Source organism: Solanum tuberosum, unplaced genomic scaffold, assembly GCF_000226075.1.
Source record: "Solanum tuberosum cultivar DM 1-3 516 R44 unplaced genomic scaffold, SolTub_3.0 scf00417, whole genome shotgun sequence".
Classification (NCBI taxonomy): domain Eukaryota; kingdom Viridiplantae; phylum Streptophyta; class Magnoliopsida; order Solanales; family Solanaceae; genus Solanum; species Solanum tuberosum.
In genome coordinates this window covers 484,577-495,156 of record NW_006239339.1, presented here as the reverse complement: position 1 = coordinate 495,156, position 10,580 = coordinate 484,577, and the positions used below count along the sequence as shown (strand labels likewise).

The following is a 10,580-nucleotide window of genomic DNA, read 5'->3' as shown; positions in this document are numbered from 1 at the left end:
CTAAACCCTAAATCCTAAACTCTAAACTATAAACCCTAAACCCTAAATCCTAAGCCCAAAACCGTAAACCCAAAAATATAAATCCTCAACCCTAAATCAAAACTCTAAATCCTGAGCCCAAAACCCTTAACCGTAAATCTTACACCCTAAACCCTAAACCCTAAACCCTAAAACCAAAACCCTAAACCCTACACCCTAAAACTAAACCCTAAACTCGAAACACTAAACCCTAAACCCTAACCCTAACCTTCAACCCTAAACCCTCAAACCTAAACCTTAAACCTAAACCCTAAACCTTTAAACCTAAACTTTAAACCCAAAACCCTATACCCTTAACCATAAACCCTAAACCCTAAACCCTAAACCGTTAAACCCTAAACTCTAAACCTTAAATCCAAAAACCTAAACCATAAACCCTTAACCCTTAACCCAAAACCCTAATCCTTAAATCCAAACTCTACACCATAGATCCTAAACTCTAAACCGAAAACCCTAAATCCTAAAATCATAACCCTAAACCCTAACGTTAAATTCTAACCCCTAAACCCTACACCCAAAACCCTAAACCCTAACCCTAAACCCTAAACCCTAAACCCTAATCCCTAAACCCTAAATACTACCCTTAACACTTAACCCTAAATTCTAAACCCTAAATCCAAACTCTAAACCCTAAACTTTAAATCCTAAACATGATCTTCAAAGATATTTTCTACCTGCTCAATACAATTTTTCCCAACATCAATTGGCCTTTACAGTGGCCAGAAGTAGTGGAGCTGATTGAGAGATGCAAACATGACATTAAAGTTACTTCATTGATATGGAAAACACCCCCTCCTAACAGATATAAAATTAACACAAATGGTAGTGCTTTGTACAATCCGGGGAAGATTGGAGGGGGGGTATTCTACGGGATGAACAAGGAGAGATCATATATGCATTTGCTATACCTCTCGGTGAAGGGACCAATAATCAGGCAGAAATCCAAGCTGCCAGTTATGGTCTGAGTTGGTGCATTCAACATGGGTACAATAACATTATTCTGGAGGTGGACTCGGAGCTTTTAATTAGGTGGATATTGCAAACCTCTACTCCCCCTTGGAGGATTCAAAGGTTTGTACAGGAGTTACAAAACCTTGTTAATCAATGTGAATTCTTTCAATGTGCTCATATTTACGGAGAGGCCAACAGTACTACTGATTTCCTATCCAAACAAAGTCACAGAAATGACATCAGTCAACACTACTACACTCACAACCAACTACCACATGTGGCAAGGGGTAGCTATATTCTCGAGAAGATGGGAGTTCAAAATTTCAGAAGGAAGAAGCTAAAAAAAAATTTAAAAACCCTTTCATCAATGCGACTTTATCTTAGTTAAGTATAGCCCTCTTGAATAGGTTCTCGCTGCTTTATTCTTTCCTTTGTAAGGGGAGAGTTTCCCTTATTTATGCTTTTCTAGAATCTTTGTATTGAGAGGAGTCCTCTCCCTAGGTGCATAGTTTTAGGTTTATCCTTTCTAGTATGGGGATGAGTTGACTAACCTTAGCAGGTAGGTCGACTTATGAACCACCATAGGATCGGAGGTTAGGTTTATCTCCCCCTCCATGCATTTTTTTGAGGTTTTTATTTTTGTTAAGGGCTGGGGGTGTTGCTAACCCCCTTACCCACCAAAGGGTCGTTCAAATAAAAAAAAATCCCAATACTATATCCTAAACTGAAAACCCTAAACCCTAACATAAACAATAAACCCTAAACCTTAAACCCTAAACCCAGTCCCAAAACCCTAAACCCTAAACCTTTAACCTAAACCCAAAATCCTAAACTCTAAATCCTAAACTTTTAACCTAAACCCTAAACCCTAAACCTAACCCTTGAATCCTAAACTCTATACCCTAAACCCTAATCCCTAAACCCGAATCCCCTAATCCCTAAACCCGAATCCCCTAATCCCTAAACCCGAATCCCTAATCCCCTAAACCCGAATCCCTAATCCCCTAAACCCGAATCCCCTAATCCCTAAACCCTTAACCCTTAACCCTTAACACTTAATGCTTAACCTAAACCCTAAACCTTAAAACCCAAACTCTAAACATTAAACCCTAACCCCTAAATCCTAAACTCTAAACCATAAATCCTAAATCCTAAACTAATAACCCAAACCCCAAAACCCTAAACTCTAAACCTAACCCTATATCCTAAACTCAAAATCCTAAACATTAACCCTAACCCTAAACCCTAAACCTTAAACCCATAACCTTTAATCCTAAACTCTAAACCCTAAATCCCAAGCACAAAACCCTAAACCTTAAAACCTAAACCCTAAACCCTAAATCAAACTCTAAACCTTAAACTCTAAAACAAAAGCCTAAACCCTAAAACCTAAACGCAAACTCTAAACCCTAAACTCTAAATCCTAAACTCTAATCCCTAAACCCTAAATCCTAAACCCTAAATCCTATATCCTAAACTCCAAACATTGAACCCTAACCCTAAACCCTAAACCCTTAATCCTAAATTCTAAACACTAAACCCAAACCTAAAGCCTAAACCCTAACCCTAACCTTTAAACCTAAACCCTCAACCTTAAACCCTAAACCTAAACACTAAACCTTAAAACCTAGACTTTAAACCCAAAACCCTATACCTTTAACCATAAACCTTAACCCTTAATCTCTAAACCCTAAACTTTACAACCTAAACCCTAAACCCTAAACCCTAAACCCTAAACCCGAAACCCTAAACCCTAAACCCTAAACCCTAAACCCTAAACCCTAAACCCTAAAATCTAAACCCTAAACCCTTTAACCTAAACCCTAAGCCCTAAACCCTTAACACTTAACCCTAAATTATAAACCCAAAATCCAAACTCTAAACCCTAAACCTTAAATCCTAAACATGATCTTCAAAGATATTTTCTACCTGCTCAATACCGTTTTTCCCTACATCAATTGGCCTGTACAGTGGACAGAAGTAGTAGACCTGATTGAGAGCTGCAAACATGACCTTAAACTTACTTCAGTGATATAGAAAATACCCCCCACCTAACAGAAATAAACTTATCACAGATGGTAGTGTTTTGCACAATCTGGAGAAGATTGGAGGGGGGAGGGGTATTCTACGGTATGAACAAGGAGAGATCATATATGCATTTGCTATAACTCTCGGTGAAGGGACCAATAATCAGGCAGAAATCCAAGTTGCCAGTTATGGTCTGAGTTGGTGCATTTAACATGGGTACAACAACATTATTCTAGAGGTGGACTAGGAGCTTTTAATTAGGTGGATATTGCCAACTTCTTCTCCCTCTTGGAGGATTCAAAGGTTTGTACAGGAGTTACAAAACCTTGTTAATCAATGTGAATTCTTTCAATGTGCTCATATTTACAGAGAGGCCAACAGTACTGCTGATTTCCTGTCCAAACAAAGTCACAGAAATGACATCATTCAACAGTACTACACTCACAACCAACTACCACATGTGGCAAGGGGTAGCTATATTCTCGAGAAGATGGGAGTTCAAAATTTCAGAAGGAAGAAGCTAAAAAGGATTTAGAAACCCCCTTGATCAATGCGACTATATCTTAGTTAAGTATACCCCTCTTGAATAGGTTCTCGCTGCTTTATTCTTTCCTTTGTAAGGGGAGAGTCTCCCTAATTTATGTTTTCCTAGAATCTTTGTATTGAGAGGAGTCCTCTCTCTAGGTGCATAGTTCTAGGTTTATCCTTTCTAGTATGGGAATGAGTTAACTAACCTTAGTAGCTAGGTCGACTTATGAACCACCATAGGATCGGAGGCTAGGTTTATGTCCCCCTCCATGTATTTTTTTGAGGTTTTTATGTATGTTAAGGCCTGGGGGTGTTGCTAAGCCCCTAACCCCCCAAGGGTCATTCAAATAAAAAATAAAAATAACCCAACCCTATATCCTAAACTCAAAACCCCAAAACCCTAACCCTAAACACTAAACCCTAAACCTTAAACCCTAAACCCTAAACCTTTAACCTAAACCCAAAATCAAAAACTCTAAATCCTAAACTTTTAACCTAAACCCTAAACCTAACCCATGAATCCTAAACTCTATACGCTAAACCCTAATCCCTAAAGTCGAATCCCTAATTCCTAAACCCTTAACCCTTAACCCTTAACACTTAAGGCTTAACCTAAACCCTAAACCATAAATCAAAACTCTAAATCCTAAACCCTAACCCCTAAATCCTAAACTTTAAACCATAAATCCTAAATCCTAAACTCATAACCCAAACCCCAAAACCTTAAACTTAAAACCTAACCCTATATCCTAAACTCAAAACCCTAAACATTAACCCTAACCCTAAACCCATAACCTTTAATCCTAAACTCTAAACCCTAAACCCTAAACCCTAACCTAAAGCCTAAACCCTAAATCCTAAGCACAAAAGCCTATACCCTCAAACCTAAACGCAAACTCTAAACCCTAAACTCTAAACCCTAAACACTAAATCCTAAACTCTAATCCCTAACCTTAAATCCAAACCCTAAATCCTATATCCTAAACTCCAAACACTAAACCCTAACCCTAAACCCTAAGACCTAAACCCTTAATCTTAAGTTCTAAACCCTAAACCCTAACCAAAGCCTAAACCCTAACCCTAACCTTTAAACCTAAACCCTCAACCCTTAACCCTAAACCTAAAAACTAAACCTTAAAACGTAGACTTTAAACCCAAAACCCTATACCTTTAACCATAAACCCTAAACACTAAACTTTACACCCTAAACCTAAACCCTAAACCCTAAACACTAAACCCTAAACTTTACACCCTAAATCCTAAACCCAAAACCCTAAACCCTTAAACCCTAAACTCTAAACCCTAAACCCTAAAACCTAAACCCTAAAAAACATTTAACCCTTAACCCTAAATTCTAAACTCTAAATCCAAACTCTAAACCCTAAACCTTTAAAATCCTATACTCTAAACCGTAAACCCTAAATCCTAAAATCATAACCCTAAACCTTAACCCCTAAACCCTAAACACTAAACCCAACCTTATATCCTTAACTCAAAACCCTAAACCATAACCCTAAACAATAAACCCTAAACCCTAAACCCTTAACCCAATTCCAAAACCCTAAACACTAAACCTTTAACCTAAACCTTCAATCCTAAACTCTAATCCCTAAACCCTCAATCCTAAACCCTAAATCATATATCCTAAACTCCAAACACTGAACCCTAACCATAAACACTAAGCCCTAAACCCTTAATCCTAAATTCTAAACCCTAAACACTAACCTAAAGCCTAAACCATAACCCTAACCTTTAAGCCTAAACCCTCAACCCTAAACCCTAAACCTAAATACTAAACCTTAAAACCTAGACTTTAAACCCAAAACCCTATACCTTTAATCATAAATCCTAAACCCTAATCTCTAAACCCTAAACATTACACCCCAAACCATAAATCCTAAACTNNCTAAACTCTAATCCCTAAACCCTAAATCCTAAACCCTAAACCCTAAACCCTAAACCCCAAACCCTAAACCCTAAACCTTTAAACCCTAAACTCTAAACCCTAAACCCTTTAATCTAAACCCTAAACCCTTAACACTTAACCCTAAATTCAAAACCCTAAATCCAAACCCTAAACCCTAAACCTTAAATACTAAATATGATCTTCAAAGATATTTTCTACCTGCTCAATATAGTTTTTCCCTACATCAATTGGCCTGTACAGTGGACAGAAGTAGTAGACCTGATTGAGAGCTGCAAACATGACTTTAAAGTTACTTCAGTGATATAGAAAGCACCCCATCCTAACAGATATAAACATAACACAGATGGTAGTGCTTTGCACAATCCAGGGATGATTAGAGGGGGGAAGGTATTCTATGGGATGAACAAGGAGAGATCATATATGCATTTGCTATACCTCTCGGTGAAGGGACCAATAATCAAGTAGAAATCCAAGCTGCCAGTTATGGTCTGAGTTGGTGCATTCAACATGGGTACAACAACATTATTCTAGAGGTGGACTCGGAGCTTTTAATTAGGTGGATATTGCTAACCTCTTCTCCCCCTTGGCGGATTCAAAGGTTTGTACAGGAGTTATAAAACCTTGTTAATCAATGTGAATTGTTTCAATGTGCTTATATATATACAGAGAGGCCAATAGTACTACTGATTTCCTATCCAAAAAAAGTCACAGAAATGACATCATTCAACACTACTACACTCATAACCAACTACCACATGTGGCAAGGGGTAGCTATATTCGCGAGAAGACGGGAGTTCAAAATTTCAGAAGGAAGAAGCTAAAAAAGATTTAAAAAAACCCTTGATCAATGCGACTATGTCTTAGTTAAGTATAGCCCTCTTGAATAGGTTCTCGCTGCTTTATTCTTTACTTTGTAAGGGGAGAGTCTCCATTATTTATGTTTTCCTAGAATCCTTTTATTGAGAGGAGTTCTCTCTCTAGGTGCATAGTTCTAGGTTTATCCTTTCTAGTATGGGGATGAGTTAACTAACCTTAGTAGCTAGGTCGACTTATGAACCACCATAGGATCGGAGGTTAGGTTTATGTCCCCCTCCATGTATTTTTTTGAGGTTTTTATTTATTATAAGGCCTGGGGTTGTTGCTAAGCCCCTGACCCCCCCAAGGGTCGTTCAAAGAATAATAAAAAAAACCCAACCCTATATGCTAAACTCAAAACCCTAAACCCTAACCCTAAACACTAAACCCTGAACCTTAAACCCTAAACCCAATCCCAAAACCCTAAACCCAAACCCAAAACCCTAAACCCTAAACTTTTAACCTAAAGCCTAAATTCTAAACTCTAAATCCTAAACTTTTAACCTAAACCCTAAACCCTAAACCTAACCCATGAATCCTAAACTCTATACCCTAAACCTTAATCCCTAAACCCGAATCCCTAATCCCTAAGCCCTTAACCCTTAACCCTTAACACTTAATGCTTAACCTAAACCCTAAACCCTAAATCCAAACTCTAAACCCTAAACCCTATCCCCTAAATCCTAAACTCTAAACCATAAATCAATTCTCTCAATCTCTTTCTCTGTCCTACCGTAGCCATGCCTCAGGGAGATTACATAGAGTTGCACAGGAAGAGATTTGGGCGTCGCCCTGACCACTTCGAGCGTAAACGTAAGAAGGATGCTCGTGAAGTTCACAAACGATCCCAAATTGCCCAAAAGGCTTTGGGTATCAAGGGTAAGATGTTTGCTAAGAAACGGTATGCTGAGAACGCCCAAATGAAGAAAACATTGGCTATGCATGATGAGTCATCATCCCGGTGCAAGGTTGATGATGATGTGCATGAGGGTGTTGTCCCTGCATATCTGATGGATCGTGAGACTACCACAAGAGATAAGATTCTTAGCAACACAATAAAGCAAAAGAGGAAAGAGAAAGCTGGAAAATTGGAGGTGCCTCTGCCTAAGGTTAGGCCTGTGGCTGAGGATGAGATGTTCAGAGTGATAAGATCTGGCAAAAGGAAGACCAAGCAGTGGAAGAGAATGGTTACAAAAGCCACATTTGTCGGAGCAGGGTTTACCAGGAAACCTCCAAAGTATGAGCGGTTCATCCGCCCATCTGGCATACGGTTTACTAAAGCCCATGTGACACACCCTGAACTTAAATGTACGTTCAATCTTGAGATCATTGGGCTGAAGAAGAATCCTAATGGTCCAATGTATGTCTCTAGGTGTTATAACCAAGGGAACCATCATTGAGGTTAATGTCAGTGAACTTGGTCTCGTCACTCCTGCTGGGAAAGTTGTATGGGGTAAATATGCTCAAGTGACGAATAATCCTGAAAATGATGGTTGCATCAATGGGGTTCTCCTAGTGTAGTACATTTTAACAGAGAAGAAGCTGCACCTTTTTTTGTTTGAATAGAGTGCATAACTATATGTATCTCTTCGGTATTGCTTGACTCTGGTTGCGACAGAGTTGTAGAACATGAGAGGCGAAATGAAGTAGTGATTTGTTGGAACTTGCAACTGTACCGATGATATTAGTCTTTGTTTTATTGTTATGCTAGTGGCTTCCAAAAAAAAAAAAAACCATAAATCCTAAATCCTAAACTAATAACCCAAACCCCAAAACCCTAAACTCTAAACCTAACCCTATATCCTAAACTCAAAACCCTAAACATTAACCCTAACCCTAAACCCTAAACCCTAAACCCATAACCTTTAATACTAAACTCTAAACCCTAAACCCTAACATAAAGCCTAAACCCTAAATCCTAAGACTAAACCCTAAAACCTCAATGCAAACTCTAAACCCTAAACACTAAATCCTATACTCTAATCCCTAAACCCTAAATCCTATATCCTAAACTCCAAACACTGAACCCTAACCCTAAACCCTAAACCCTAACCTAAAGCCTAAACCCTAACCCTAACCTTTAAGCCTAAACCCTAAACCCTAAACCCTAAACCTAAACACTAAACCTTAAAACCTAAACTTTAAACCCAAAACCCTATACCTTTAACCATAAACCCTAAACCCTAATCTCTAAACCCTAAACTTTACACCCCAAACCCCAAACCCTAAAACCTAGACCCTAAACAGTTAACCCTTAACCCTAAATTCTAAACTCTAAATCCAAACTCTAAACCCTAAACCTTAAATCCTAAACTCTAAACAGTAAACCCTAAAGCCTAAAATCATAACCCTAAACGCTAAACACTAAACCCAACCTTATAACCTAAACTCAAAATCCTAAACCATAACCCTAAATACTAAACCCTAAACCCTAAACCCTTAAACCAATCCCAAAACCCTAAACCCTAAACCTTTGACCTAAACCTTATATCCTGAACTCTAATCCCTAAACCCTAAATCCTAGACCCTAAATCCTATATCCTAAACTCCAAACACTGAACCCTAACACTAAACCCTAAACCCTTAATCCTAAATTCTAAACCCTAAACCCTAACCTAAATCCTAAACCCTAACCCTAATCTTTAAGCCTAAACCCTAAACCCTAAACCCTAAACCCCAAACCTAAATACTAAACCTTAAAACCTAGACTTTAAAACCAAAACCCTATACCTTTAATCATAAACACTAAACCCTAATCTCTAAACCCTAAACCCTAAACCCTAAACCTTTAAACCCTAAACTCTAAACCCTAAAATCTTTAACCTAAACCTAAACCCTAAACCCTTAACACTTAACCCTAAATTCTAAACCCTAAATCCAAACTCTATACCCTAAACCTTAAATCCTAAACATGATCTTCAAAGATATTTTCTACCTGCTCAATACAGTTTTTCCCTACATCAATTGGTGTACAGTGGACAGAAATAGTGGACCTGATTGAGAGCTGCAAACATGACCGTAAATGTACTTCAGTGAAATGGAAAACACCCCCTCCTAACAGATATAAACTTAACACAGATGGTAGTGCTTTGCACAATCCGGGGAAGATTGGAGGAGGGGTATTCTACGGGATGAACAAGGAGAGATCGTATATGCATTTGCTATACCTCTCGGTGAAGGGACCAATAATCAGGCAGAAATCCAAGCTGCCAGTTATTGTCTGATTTGGTGCATTCAACATGGGTACAATAACATTATTCTAGAGGTGGACTCGGAGCTTTTAATGAGGTGGATATTGCAAACCTCTACTCCCACTTGGAGGATTCAAAGGTTTGTACAGGAGTTACTAAACCTTGTTAATCAAGGTGAATTCTGTCAATGTGCTCATATTTACAGAGAGGACAACAGTACTGCTGATTTCCTGTCCAAAAAAAGTCACAGAAATGACATCATTCAACACTACTACACTCACAACCAACTACCACATGTGGCAAGGGGTAGCTATATTCTCGAGAAAAAGGGACCTCAAAATTTTAGAAGGAAGAAGATAAAAAGGATTAAAAAACCCGCTTGATCAATGCGACTATATCTTAGTTAGGTATAGCCCTAAACCCTAAACCCTAAACCCTAAACTTTACACCTTAAACCTTAAACCCCGAACCCTAAACTCTAAACACTAAACCCTAAAACCTAAACCCTAAACCCTTAACCCTTTACCCTAAATTCTAAACACTAAATCCAAACTCTAAACCTTAAACCTTAAATCCTACACTCTAAATCGTACACCCTAAATTCTAAATCCTAAACTCATAACCCAAACCCCAAAACCTTAAACTTAAAACCCAACCTTATATCCTAAACTCAAAACCCTAAACCATACAACTAAACAATAAACCCTTAACCCAATCCCAAAACCCTAAACCCTAAACCTTTAACCTAAACCCTATATCCTAAACCCTAACCCCTAAACCCTAAATCCTAAACCCTAAATCCTATATCTTAAACTCCAAACACTGAACCCTAACCCTAAACACTAAACCGTAAACCCTTAATCCTAAATTCTAAACCCTAAACCCTAACCTAAAGCCTAAACCCTAACCTTAACCTTTAAACCGAAACCCTCAACCCTAAACCCTAAACCTAAACAATAAACCTTAAAACCTAGACTTTAAACTTAAAACCCTATACCTTTAACCATAAACCTTAAACCCTAATCTCTAAACCCTAAACCCTAAACCCTAAACCCCAAAAC

At 38.3% G+C, this 10,580-nt stretch overlaps 1 non-coding gene and 1 pseudogene across 1 annotated transcript; one reads left to right on the top strand and one right to left on the bottom strand.

Moving 5' to 3' along the window:
- Positions 1 to 2,333: 2,333 nt before the first annotated feature.
- Positions 2,334 to 2,531, bottom strand: MIR8005C (microRNA MIR8005c). Its single transcript, NR_130376.1, has one exon. It is a non-coding gene; the product is annotated as a microRNA MIR8005c (primary transcript).
- Positions 2,532 to 7,039: 4,508 nt separating this feature from the next.
- Positions 7,040 to 8,033, top strand: LOC102601111 (ribosome biogenesis protein NSA2 homolog; annotated as a pseudogene).
- Positions 8,034 to 10,580: the final 2,547 nt, after the last annotated feature.